Source organism: Rana temporaria, chromosome 2 (genome assembly GCF_905171775.1).
Source record: "Rana temporaria chromosome 2, aRanTem1.1, whole genome shotgun sequence".
In the NCBI taxonomy this organism is placed as follows: Eukaryota; Metazoa; Chordata; class Amphibia; order Anura; family Ranidae; genus Rana; species Rana temporaria.
In genome coordinates this window covers 529513602-529527662 of record NC_053490.1, presented here as the reverse complement: position 1 = coordinate 529527662, position 14061 = coordinate 529513602, and the positions used below count along the sequence as shown (strand labels likewise).

The 14061-nt window shown below is 46.5% G+C and overlaps 1 protein-coding gene across 4 annotated transcripts in view; it reads right to left on the bottom strand.

Moving 5' to 3' along the window:
• LOC120928041 (limbic system associated membrane protein) overlaps positions 1-14061 on the bottom strand; it is an 840365-nt gene that overhangs the window by 64877 nt on the left and 761427 nt on the right. The window lies entirely within an intron of this gene.

The window sequence follows — 14061 nt, the reverse complement described above, 5'->3', positions numbered from 1 at the left end:
AAACGGACTAGCCCCCACATGCCACTGGGAGATCATCCTCCTGCCCCTTCCCCTTCCCCCTTTTCCTGAACCGACTAACTGTTAAAATTGTCTTTTTTTCCCCACTTTTTTCTCCCTTTCCCCCCCCCCCCCCTTCCCGCCTCTTTCTCCCCCTCTCTTTCCCCCCCCCCCCCTATTCTAACCCTAACTGTACCCTTTGGGATACTGGGGTCTCAGGTTGAGATTTGTAATAAGTAGGATTTATATTTATAAATTACTGTATGATTTTGATTTTGTAAATGTATGAGCTAAAGAGTTCTCTTTTTGGATTTATACATGACATTTTTGATTGTAAACCTGTGATCAACCATTGATGATTTGTTGACAGTGCACCCTGTGGCTTTCCAACTAGGAGCCATATGTGTCAAGTACCGCTTCTTCACCGGCCCTTTCTGGATGTTGTTGATGTCCGTAATGGTCCCATCTCAACCAATCACAAGAGGGCTCCTCCATCCACTGCCGGGGGAGAGTAGCACCTTTGTGCCCGCCCCAGGGGCATTTTATGCCCTAGAGGCTCTCCCCTACCCGGCAGTGGTGACTTTATCTCCCTTTCAACTGTCAGACTTTCTTATCTGTCAGTTCTGAAATACCCAGGCATAGTGAATATCTTTGCCCCATCCTCAGGAGTTTGCCCTCGCTTCATGAAGCGTTCCTCCAATGGTCCCATTTTATTTGCCCTGCATTTATCCTTTGATTCCCTTATTTCTCCGGGTTCCCTGGTTCAATGATGCCCCGAAACTGCAATTTTATTGCTGTTGTCTAAACCTATGGACTATTAGGCTCTCTGGAGTGGGTAGTAATTTCCGCCCCTTCTGTGCGGACACTTCTTTATTTTTCCCTGTCCGGTCGTTGAGCGCACTTCATTCGCGTCGCTGTGACGCGCACAGTGGGTGGCTCCACTGTGTGTATTGCGTTCATGTTCAGTCATCTGACATCTCGTGCACCTGATTGGGTGCGCTGTCGTCACATGACCTTTCGGGATTCTGTGATCACACTAGACGCCGTGGGTCATGTGCTGTGTGACGCGCAGGAGGCGCGTCACCAGCGGCATGTCCACGGTGTCGTGCCCTGATTGATCAGAGCTCGGCCACCTGACGCTGACGTCAGTAGTGGGCGCGCTGTTTGCACGCCAAATATGGGGGATTTGGAGGATAGGAATCACTCTAGTTGAGCCCCAATGTCTATTCACTGCTCCACTTACAACCAATTATCCCATTCAAGGAACAGCTGCTACATCGCCGGAGTGAATGGATCATCCACACCTGAGGTCCATCATCCTCAAAGTAAGTATAAAGGGAAGTCAGGGGGGGTTTTCCTGTCAGCATTCACTTTCCTCCCTTCCCCTGTTGGAGCTGGAGGTTATTTTGTCTTCTGGTCAAGTTTGGTTTCTTTGACTGGAATGGTTGTTCACCTTTATTTGAGCTGATGCACTGGGAGTGGTAAGTACACTTTAGGGAGATTGTTTCTATTTTTGGTCTCACTTTTTAGTGAAGAATCTAATACCCTCCCTGTACATATTTACCTAAATCTCTCCCCAGCCATTACACCTTCTATTGTTCTATGACTGCTGACTCCTTTGTGGAGACTTATGTTACTCCACCCCCCCATGGTTATGGAGTCCTCTGGATTGGGGGATCGTTATGGACATTAAGTACACCATCTGGTTTGGTTGCCCTGATTGCGGCTCACACACAAGCTCCATGGGGATGATCTAGGCGCTCTGTGTCTGGAAAGGGGTGAGTTCCACTTTCCTTTTACATATTGAGCTTTCCATCTCTCCCCCCTCTTCTCTACATGCTGCAAATGTCAAAAAACAAATCTTTGGCCACAGGTATATACTTTATATGTATGTTATTATATACCCTTCTTTTGTTTTAGGAAAAACTCTTGCTGCTTTCTATTCCCTGAAGAAAGATGTATTATTGAGACATCTGAAACGCGTCGGATAAATGATCACCTATACCCTTAGCCTAGTCCTGGGGTGTGTGGTGATCCTCTAGCAGTAACAATTTTCTCTATCCTGGAATCTTTCATTTTTTTAAATAATGTTGTCACTATGAAATGTTTATGCTGTAAATTAATGTATTAAAATTTATATATTTTTATGACCTAGTTGTCACAATATTTTTTTGGTTGCCCGAAAAATCTCACCTCACTTAGAGGTATTCATCTTTTTCAATTGATACAGAGATGTTGGCAACCTCATGCCTCCATACATGAGCCAAATTCTTTCAAAAATCTGTGTGGCATAGGAGCCTTATGCCACGCAGATTTTAGGCTGCAGTCAGCGTTACGATGTTCCTGAATCAGGAGCATTCGTAACGCCGGAGCAAGTAAGCAATTGCGCTGCGTAACCTATGGTTACACAGGCGCAATTGCTTCTTAAATCTGGGCCAGTATGTTCATATTCTCCCCGTCCTCAATTATTCTGCATTACTTTTTTTATCCCACTAGAGGGAGCTTGACCTTCGTAAAAGCCTTGAATGGCTGATATATATGCAGATTATATATATATTTATATAAAAAAAAATATATATATATATATACACACACACTATGGAGGTTATTTACTAAAGGCAAATCCACTTTGCACTACAAGTGCACATGGAAGTGCAGTCACTGTAGATCTTAGGGGGACATGCAAGGAAAATAAAAAAACATAATTTTTGCTTGCACGTGATTGGATGATTAAATAAGCAGAGCTTCCCCTCATTCCAGATCTTCCCCTCAGATCTACAGTGACGCCACTTCCAAGTGCACTTGTAGTGCAAACAGGGCTGGACTGGGACAGAAATTTGGCACTGGACTTCATCCAGACTGGCCCACTTTCACAGGTCTCTCCCATGGCGGCCGGACAACTCCCGCACCCCCCCAGGCCACCCAAGCCCCCTCTCCCCCTTCACTAGCCATTCTACTTTATTAGAGTAGAATGGCTGGTACTAGTACTCTTATAGGCAGTACCACTGAGGAAGCTAGACATTATTTCACCCGGGGCAAAGACTCAGTTCGGTGCCCCCCCCCCCCTTATGGGACAATATTAGGCAGAAGTGAGAAACTCCCAGGCCATAGCTGTTGAGTCAGCTGTCTGTCCCCTCCCCCATGCTCCTCTGTCATCCCCCCTGCTCCTCTGGTCCTCCCCCTGATTCTCTGTTCCCCCCCAGGTGAACGCTGCGGGGAGGAAGAGGAGGTGAGCGCTGTGGGAAGGGAGATACAGAGAAGCAGAGGGGGGTGGCGGTCCGCTGTCACTGAAGCCGGCCCACTGAGCCATCGGCCCACCGGGAAACTCCCTGTAGTCCCAATGGCCAGTCCATCCCTGAGTGCAAAGTGGATTTGCCTTTAGTAAATCACCCCCTATATTACCAAAAGTATTGGGGCGCCTGCCTTTACACGCATACTGTATGAACTTTAGTGGCATCCCAGTCTTAGTCTGTAGGGTTCAAACTGCGAGCCAGGCCTTCTCGTCAAACATCAGTGCCTGACCTCGCAAATGCGCTTCTGGAACAATGATCAAACATTCCCATAGACACCCTCCTAAACCTTGTGGACGGCCTTCCCAGAAGAGTTGAAGCTGTTAGAGCTGCAAAGAGCGGGGCCAACTCAATATTGAACCCTACGGACTAAGACGGGGATGCCATTAAAGTTCATGTGCGTGTAAAGGCAGGCGTCCCAATACTTTTGGTAATATAGTGTATATTTTCAGTACTTGCTGAAAATGTTCTAAGCCTGATAAATAGAAAGCAAAGTCAGCCAACACACCTTAACCACTTGCCGACCGCCGCACGCACTTTTACGTCGGCAGAATGGCACAGACAGGCAAATGGGCATATATATATATATACGTCCCTTTGAATTTGCCGCTGCGTGGTTGCGTGCACGCCGCGGCCGCAAGCTCCGTGCCTGCGGAACCTGCGAACTTGATGTCCACCGGTGTCCCGTGATCTTGTCACAGAGCTGCAGAACGGGAGGATGCCTACATAAACAAGGCATCTCCTTATTCTGCCTAGTGACAGGACAGTGATCTACTGCTCCCTGTCACCGGGAGCAGCGATCAGTGACGTGTCACTCGTAGCCCCTCCCCCACACAGTTAGAATCACTCCCTAGCACACACTTAACCCCTACCTCGCCCCCTAGTGGTTAACCCCCTTCCCTGCCAGTGTCATTTACACAGTAGTCAGTGCATTTTTATAGCACTGATCGCTGCACAAATGAAAATGGTCCCAAAATAGTGACAAAAGTGTCCGATGTGTCCGCCGCAATGTCGCAGTCACGATAAAAATCGCTGATCGCCGCCATTACTAGTTAAAAAAAATATATTAATAAAAAAGCAAAAAACTATCCCCTTTTTCGTAAATGCTATAACTTTTACAAAAACCAATAAATAAACGCTTATTGCGATTTTTTTTTTACCAAAAATATGTAAAAGAATACGTGTAAACACAGCTTCCCCGTTCTTCACTGTGGCGCCGTCATCGATCGCGTGTTCCCTTATATAGGGAATCACAATCGATGATGTCACACCTACAGCCACACCCCCTACAGTTAGAAACACAGATGAGGTCATACATTACCCCATCAGCGCCCCCTTGTGGTTAACTCCCAAACTGCAACTGTCATTTTCACAGTAAACAATGGGCTAGATTCAGCAACAAGTTACGGCAGCGTATCTCCAGATACGCCGCCGTAATTTCAAATCTGCGCCGTCGTATCTTTACGCTGATTCTCAAAGGCAGATACGTTGAAAAAATAGGCTTCCTCCACCGACGTAACTTGAATACGGCGGCGTATAATTGTGTGCAATTTTACGCTGGCCGCTAGGAGCGCTTCCGTTGTTTTCGAAAGAATATGCAAATTACATAGATACGCCGATTCACAAACGTACGTGCGCCCGGCGCAATTTTGTTACGTCGTTTACGTTAGGCTTTTTCGGCGTAAGGTTACTCCTGCTATTAGTAGGCGCAGCCAATGTTAAGTATGGACGTCGTTCCCGCTTCAAATTTTTTATTTTTTTACATCGTTTGCGAATAGGGCTGGACGTCATTTACGTTCACGTCGAAAGCAATGACGATTTACGGCGGAATTTCGAGCATGCGCACTGGGATTCTTTCATGAACGGCGCATGCGTCGTTCGTAAAAAACGTACAATACGCGGGGTCACCATTAATTTAAATAAAACACGCCCCCTCATCCTCATTTGAATTAGGCGCGCTTACGCCGGCCCCATTTACGCTACGCCGCCGTAAGTTAGGAGGCAAGTGCTTTGTGAATACAGCACTTGCCTCTCTAACTTACGGCGGCACAGTGTAAATACGATACGCTGCGTCGCCGTAACAATAGGCAAATCTACCTGAATCTAGCCCAATGCATTTTAAATGCATTTTTTGCTGTGAAAATGACAACGGTCCCAAAAATGTGTCAAAATTGTCCGAAGTGTCCGCCATAATGTCGCTTTAATGAAAAAAATCGCTGATCGCCGCCATTAGTAGTAAAAAAAAATAATTAATAAAAATGCAATAAAACTATCACCTATTTTGTAAGCGCTATAAATTTTGCGCAAAAAAAACGATAAACGCTTATTGCGATTTTTTTTATCAAAAATAGGTAGAAGAATACGTATCGGCCTAAAATGAGGGAAAAAATAATATTTTTTATATGTTTTTTGGGGGATATTTATTATAGCAAAAAGTAAAAAATATAGAATTTTTTTCAAAATTGCCGCTCTATTTTTGTTTATAGCGCAAAAAATAAAAACCGCAGAGGTGATCAAATACTACCAAAAGAAAGCTCTATTTGTGGGAAAAAAAGTCAATTCTGTTTGGGAGCCACGTCGCACGACCGCGCAATTGTCAGTTAAAGCGACGCAGTGCCGAATCACAAAAAGTGCTCTGGTCTTTTGGCAGCCAAATCCTCCGGGGCTGAAGTGGTTAAGAGTGGTATGCTACAATATATCACATTTCCATTCTTGGGTTTAGATATACTTTAGGTAAAAAAGTTTTGACTGTAGTGCCACCTTAAGAGCGTGTTCTTCTGGAACATTCCGCCATTTCCTCTTGTCACATTCTCTGTTCTGTCACATATTCTTACTGTTATCTATTCGCTGAGAAAGTCTGGAGTGCGATAATGAGGATTATTCTTGAAAGTCTATTCTTCTCGTTTCCAATCGCTGCATTTCGCTCCCTCTAGGTAGAAATCTCCGGAGAGCGCACATCCGTGGCATTTTTTATTTAAAAAATATATATATGTATTTTGGGAATGTAATATTGTGTCCACGGCATGCCCTTCGGTTAGCAATTCTTAAAAAAAAAATGAGACCCGTATCTAAATAATGAAGCTAGCAGATGATGCGAAGGAGCGATTGGAAGATGGGGATTAGGAAGAGAAAAAAATGGAGAAAATGTAGCTGACTGCATAAACACAAAAACCCAATCACATTCCGACCATCCTTTCAGGTTTATAGAAATATTCCTCTGCAGGGGAAAAATAAAGAATCCTATTTGTTCATTCCTAATTATGACTAACGTGGTAAAGGTTATACACAGATAAGATGGGGATATATAACAAAATATGCTGAACAAATGTCTTTATGGAAGGTATGTGCTGGAGGGGAGTTTGGAGGCAACAATAGGGTGGAAATATGTGTGGGAGGGGAGGGTATGATGGGGGGCAGTATGGGTATGACAATGGGCAATAAGTGCTGGAGAAGAGGGCATGACAGTGGGCACTATGTGCACAAGAAGAGGGAGGAAGGTATGACAGTGGGCAGTATGTACAGGAGAGGAGAGAAGAAGGTATGACAGTGGGCAGTATGTACAGGAGAGGAGGGAAGATGGTATGACAGTGGGCAGTTTGTACAGGAGAGGAGAGAAGAAGGTATGACAGTGGGCAGTATGTACAGGAGAGGAGAGAAGAAGGTATGACAGTGGGCAGTATGTGCAGGAGAGGAGAGAAGAAGGTATGACAGTGGGCAGTATGTACAGGAGAGGAGAGAAGAAGGCATGACAGTGAGCAGTATGTACAGGAGAGGAGGGAAGAAGGTATGACAGTGAGCAATATGTACAGGAGAGGAGGGAAGATGGTATGACAGTGGGCAGTATGTACAGGAGAGGAGAGAAGAAGGTATGACAGTGGGCAGTATGTACAGGAGAGGAGAGAAGAAGGTATGACAGTGGGCAGTATGTACAGGAGAGGAGGGAAGAAGGTATGACAGTGGGCAGTATGTACAGGAGAGGAGGGAAGAAGGTATGACAGTGGGCAGTATGTACAGGAGAGGAGAGAAGAAGGTATGACCGTGGGCAGTATGTACAGGAGAGGAGGGAAGAAGGTATGACAGTGGGCAGTATGTACAGGAGAGGAGGGAAGAAGGTATGACAGTGGGCAGTATGTACAGGAGAGGAGGGAAGACGGTATGACAGTGGGCAGTATGTACAGGAGAGGACAAAGAGGGTATGGTAATAGGCAGTATATGCAGGAAAGAAGGCAGGGTGGCATGACAATAGACTTTTTGCTATAATAAAAATCCCCCCAAAATATATAAAAAAAAATGTTTTCCTCAGTTTAGGCCGTATTCTTCTACATATTTTTTGGTAAAAAAAAAAATGTTCAGGAGAGGAGGATACAGTATGACAGTGTGAGAAGGGTATGACAGCAGGCAGTATTTGCAGTACAGGAGATAGAGGGGTATGACAGCAAGCACTATGCGCAGGAGAGGAGGAAGGAGGGTATGAGCAGGCACTATGTGCAGCAGAGAATGGAGGAGTGAATGACAGCAGGCATTCTGCTCAGGAGAGAAGGGAGAAGGATATGACAGGGGACAGCATGTGCAGGAGAGGAGTGATGAGGGCATGCCAGTGCTCAGAACATACAGGAGTGGACAAAGATGGTATGATAATGGCTAGTATGTGCAGGAGAGGAGGGAGGAGGGAATGACAGGGGGCACCATGTGCAGGAGAGGAGGGAAAAAGGTTTTACAGTGGGGATTATGTACAGGAGAGGATAAAGAGGGTATGACAATAGCAATATATGCTGGAAAGGAGGGTACAGTATGCATGTGCAGGACAGGAGGCAGAAGGGAATGACAGCAGCTACTATGGGCAGGTGAGGAGTAAGGAGGGTATGGCAGCGGGCAGTATGTGCTGGACAGAAGGCAGAAGGATATGACAGCAGGCACTATGTGCAAGAGAGGAGTGAGGGGGGTATGACAGCGGGCAGTATCTGCAGGACAGGAGATAGGGGGGTATGACAGCTGGCACTATGTGCTGGAGAGGAGGGTATGACAGCAGGCAATGTGTGCAGGAGAGAAGTGAGGAGTGTATGATAGAGGACAGCATGTGTAGGGGAGGAGGGAAGAGAGTATGACAATGGGGAATAACAGCAGAAGGGTGTGACAATGGGCAATACATGCTGGAGAAGAGGAAATGACAGCGGGCACTATGTGCACAAGAAGAGGGAGGAAGGTATGACAGTGGGCAGTATGTACAGGAGAGGACAAAGATGGTATGATAATAGGCAGTGTGTGCAGGAAAGGAGGCAGGATGGCATGACAATAGGTCAGTGTGTGCAGGAGAGGAGGGTACAGTATGACAGTGTGCAGGACAGGAGGCAGAAGAGTATGACAGCGGGCACTGTGTGCTGGAGAGGAGTAAGGAGGGTATGACAGGGGAAAGTATGTGCAATGTATGTGCAGGACAGGAGGCATAAGGGTATGACAGCAGGCACTATGTGCAGGAGAGGAGTGAGGAGGGTATGACAGCAGGCACTATGTGCAGGAGAGGAGTGAGGAGGGTATGACAGCGGGCACTATGTGCAGGAGAGGAGTGAGGAGGGTATGGCAGCGGGCAGTATTTGCCAGAAAGGAGATAGGGGAATATGACAGCCGGCACTATGTGCAGGAGAGAATGGAGGAGGGAATGACAGCAGGCATTAGGCACATGAGAGAAGGGATGAGATGTTGATAGACCTTTGCATAGGTCAGTAGACCCTCTCTTGGGCGATGTCAGTAGACCTCCTCATAGATTATGTATTGTCGGTAGACCCTCTCTCGGGTGATGTCAGTAGGCCCTCTCTCGGATTATGTCAGTAGACCCTATCTTGGGTGATATCAGTAGATGATATCAGTAGACCTTCTTGTAGGTGATGTCAGTAGATCCTCTCTTGGATGCTGTCAGTACACCTTCTCGTAGGTGATGTCAGTAGGCCCTCTCTTGGATGTTGTCAGTAGACCCTATCTTGGGTGATATCAGTAGACCTTCTTGTAGGTGATGTCAGTAGGCCCTCTCTCGGATGATGTCAGTAGACCCTATCTTGGGTGATATCAGTAGATGATATCAGTAGACCTTCTTGAAGGTGATGTCAGTAGATCCTCTCTTGGATGCTGTCAGTACACCTTCTTGTAGGTGATGTCAGTAGATCCTCTCTTGGGCGATGTCAGTAGACCTTCTCATAGATGATGTCTGTAGACCCTCTCTCGGGTGATGTCAGTATGCCCTCTCTCGGATGATGTCAGTAGACCCTATCTTGGGTGATATCAGTAGACCTTCTTGTAGGTGATGTCAGTAGATCCTCTCTTGGATGTTGTCAGTAGACCCTATCTTGGGTGATATCAGTAGACCTTCTTGTAGGTGATGTCAGTAGATCCTCTCTTGGGTGATATCAGTAGACCTTCTTGTAGGTGATGTCAGTAGATCCTCTCTTGGATGTTGTCAGTACACCTTCTCGTAGGTGATGTCAGTAGGCCCTCTCTCGGATGTTGTCAGTAGACCCTATCTTGGGTGATATCAGTAGACCTTCTTGTAGGTGATGTCAGTAGATCCTCTCTTGGGTGATATCAGTAGACCTTCTTGTAGGTGATGTCAGTAGATCCTCTCTTGGATGTTGTCAGTACACCTTCTCGTAGGTGATGTCAGTAGGCCCTCTCTTGGATGTTGTCAGTAGACCCTATCTTGGGTGATATCAGTAGACCTTCTTGTAGGTGATGTCAATAGATCATCTCTCGGGTGACGTCAAAAGACCTTTGCCTAGGCCAGAAGACCCTCTCTTTGATGATATCAGTAGACCTTCTCATAGATGATGTCATTTTTTTAAATCCTCTTTGTGTACAACAAATGCAAACCCAAATATTACCGTGTAACAGTAGCAGTTCCATTGTCATTGTGCTATACACAGCCTGTGCAGAGAGCAGTGATGTGGGAGGGACCTAGCAGGCTCCACCCACTACAGACTGCCTTCAGAAAACTACAGGAGGGGGCGGAGACAAGACCAGTCACCCTGCACCAGGAGGGAGGGCAGCAGTGACCGGTCTTTATTACAGAGGTAACGTTTCACAACGGATTACTGCTCAGATCTGGAAGAAATACACAAAGTACACCAAGATTCAAGGAAGAAAACACGACTCTTCTATTTAAACAATATTTTTTTTAGCCTGGAGTTCAGCTTTAATTACATTGTTATTGTAAACCAGTAAGCTATATTATTGCTGAACCGTGTAATGAATGAGAACTGCAGACGTAATACGGACAGAACAATAATTATTTGTGGTTGGACCTGAGACGGTCGGCATGGCCCAGAGTTAGGCATTAGGAGAATTACATTCATCCCTTAGATTGGTGACATAGAGAGCACAAAATCTAATCAAAAGCAGAGTCTGGGGTTATAGTCTGATCGTTCTGCCCTCTGTTGTTTTGCATTTATTTATCATTTTCATGCTCTGAGGAGCTCAGTGTTTCGGGGTTATTATGACATCATGGAAGCTTTGCATTTTCAGGGCTTAGTGATCATGCTTTTGCTCTTATATGCATGATGCTGTCTGCTTGGGTTCATCGGTGCTGGACAATGAAACCAGGGGGAGGCATGAAGAGTTTAAAGTGTAAGTTCACCTTTCAGGAAGATTTTCAGAAATGCCCCCAATCAGGGCAGTTTGAATGAATTTGGGGGCCCCAAGCAAAATGGGGGCCCCAATCACCCCCCCCCCCTGCATGCAAAGCCTACGTTAGCGCTACACTAAATATTTTTTCTATTCTTACCTCCCCTTCTTCCCTGTAGGCTGCTGCTGTAGCGTGGCCGAGCTCCTCTTCCCCCTGCCTCTTTCCCAGTCCCCTATCAGATAGTGCACTTCCTGACTTCCTGACAGGACTCCAGGTGGAAGGAAGAGGAGCTTGGCTACATCCTGGGAAGGGGAAGTTGGGGGCCCCAGGCCAGCTCGGGGGCCCCAAGCAATTGTTTGTTTTGCCTGTCCTGTAGCGACGGGCCTGCACCCAATGCAATTCTCCATCCAATGAATAGTACCTACCGGAGCTTCTCTGTTGGAAATAGTGAAGGTCCTCCCTTTACAGACGCAGATCTTGGGGGTCTGCTCCAGAAAAAGTGCTGACCCCTCATTCCTTTGCATTCTGACGTTTGCAGGACGGAAATGCATTTCACAACAACGCACCCCCTAGTGGCCGCTCTGGGGCAATTCAAACTGCGCACATGTACATGTATGGCCTCGTACACACGATAGGTTAACCAGAGGACAACGGTTTGATTGACCGTTTTCATCGGTCCAAACCGATCGTGTGTGGGCCCCATAGGTTATTTAACCATAGGTTAAAAAAAAGCCAACTTGCTTTAAATTTAACCGATGGATTCCTAACCGATGGGAAAAAAACGATCGTTAGTAGGCACGACCAGAGCATTTTTTCTCAGAAAATAGGTGCAGGAACTCAACCACGACCCTGTTCAGATTTTAAAAACAGTAGAAGGGTCTTAAAGGGGCATTAAATACCAGGATTACATTACATACAGAGTGCAGAGTTCAGGGGGGTTACACACAGAGTGCAGAGCTGTCACTTGTAAACACAGAAACCAGACTTCTGTGTTTACAAGTGATTGTGGTGAGCAAGCACCAAAGGGTCTAAGCCAGAGGTGGTGGAACTGAGTTCCCCCTGAAAAAAAGCCCTGGTCACAACCATCGGTTAAAAATCCATGCATGCTCAGAATCAAGTCGACGCATGCTTGGAAGCATTGAACTTCATTTTTTTTCAGCACGTCGTTGTGTTTTACGTCACCGCGTTCTGACACAATCGGTTTTTTTAACCAATGGTGTGTGGGCGTGACGGACCATCAGTCAGTTTCATCGGTTAACCGATGACAACGGTCCTTCAGACCGTTGTCCTCTGGTTAACCTATCGTGTGTACGAGGCTTAATTCATCCCAAAGGTGTTCTATTAAGTCGGAGTCAGTTCCTCCATCCCAAACTTGCTCATCCATGTCTTTATGGACCTTGCTTTGTGCACTGGTGGGCAGTCATGTTAGAATAGGAAGGGGCCGTCCCCCAAACTGTTCCCACAAATTTGGGAACATGAAATTGACCAAAATGTCTTGGTATGCTGACGCCTTAAAAGTTCCCTTCACTGGAACTAAGGGGCCAAGCCCAACCCCTGAAAATCAACCCCCACACCGTAATCCCCCCCTCCACCAAATGATTTGGACCAGTGCACAAAGAAAGGTCCATAAAGACATGGATGAGTCACTTCCTCTGCCTGTAAAATGTAAACATAGGCAGAGGAAGTGATGTAGCTCTCATCTCGGCGGTATTTTCAAACCGCTGAGATGAGAGAAGAGTCACAGTAAGTCGCACCAACACTACACTGACACCAGTACAACCGATGGTCGTGCCTACTTACGATTGGTTTTGACCTATCGGTTAATTTTAAAGCAAGTTGGCTTTTTTTTAACCTATAGTTAAATAACCTATGGGGCCCACACACGATCGGTTTTGACCGATGAAAACGGCCCTTCAGACCATTGTCCTCTGGTTAACCTATCGTGTTTACGAGGCCTTAGAGTGCAGACTGTGAGCCAGGCCTTCGCCCAACATCAGTGCCTGACCTCACAAATGCCCTTCTGGAAGAATAGTCAAACATTCCCATAGACACACTCCTAAACCTTGTGGACGGCCTTCCCAGAAGAGTTGAAGGTGTTATAGCTGCCAAGGGTGGGCCAACTCAATATTGGACCCTACAGACTAATAGGTAGATTCAGTAAGAGTTAGGCCGACTTATCAGTAGATAAGCCGACCTAACTCAGAATCTACGCCGACTTATGTTTAAGTGTATTCTCAAACAGAGATACGCTTAAACATATCTAAGATAGGACGGCTTGCGCCATCCTATCTTAGATTGCAATATTTCGGATCGCTGCTAGGTGGCGCTTCCATTGCGGTCGGCGTAGAATATGTAAATGAGTAGATACGCCGATTCACGAACGTACGCCCGGCCGACGCAGTACTTTTACGCCGTTTACGTTAGAGATAGGCCTCCTAAAGTTAGAGCTTAGCCCTCATGGAATAGTAATGTTAAGTATGGCCGCCGTTCCCGCGTTGAAATTCGATTTTTTTACATAGTTTGCGTAAGTCGTCCGTGATTTGGGATTTACGTCGTTTACGTCCACGTCAAAATCAATAGGCCCGTGCGGCGTACTTAGCCGCGATGCACACTGAGAAATGTAGGCGCCCTAAAAAAATACGTCAAAAACGTAAGGTCAAGCCTTATTGACATAAAACACGCCCCCCTTACACACATTTAAATTCGGCGCCCTTACGCCCGCCAGCTTTAGGCTACGCCGCCGTAACATAGCAGGCAAGTACATTGTGAATCATGTACTTGCCTCGCTAACTTACGGCGGCGTAGCCTAAATGCCTTAAGCTACGCCGCCGCAAAGTTGCGGCAAGGTATGTGAATCTAGGCATAAGACTGGGATGCCATTCAAGTTCATGTGCGTGTAAAGGCAAGCGTCCCAATACTTTTGGTAATATAGGCCCAGATTCTCATACATTAGCGCTGCTCCTGGGCAGCGTAATGTATGAGCTCTACGTTACACCGCCGCAGGTCTACAGGTTTAAATCCTGATTCTCAGAACACTTACCTGTAAACTTGCGGCGGTGTATCGTTAGATTGCTCGGCGCAAGCCCGCCCAATTCAAATGGGGCAGGCACCATTTTATTCAGGCGCGCTCCCGGGCCGAGCGTACTGCGCATGCTCCGTCGGGTA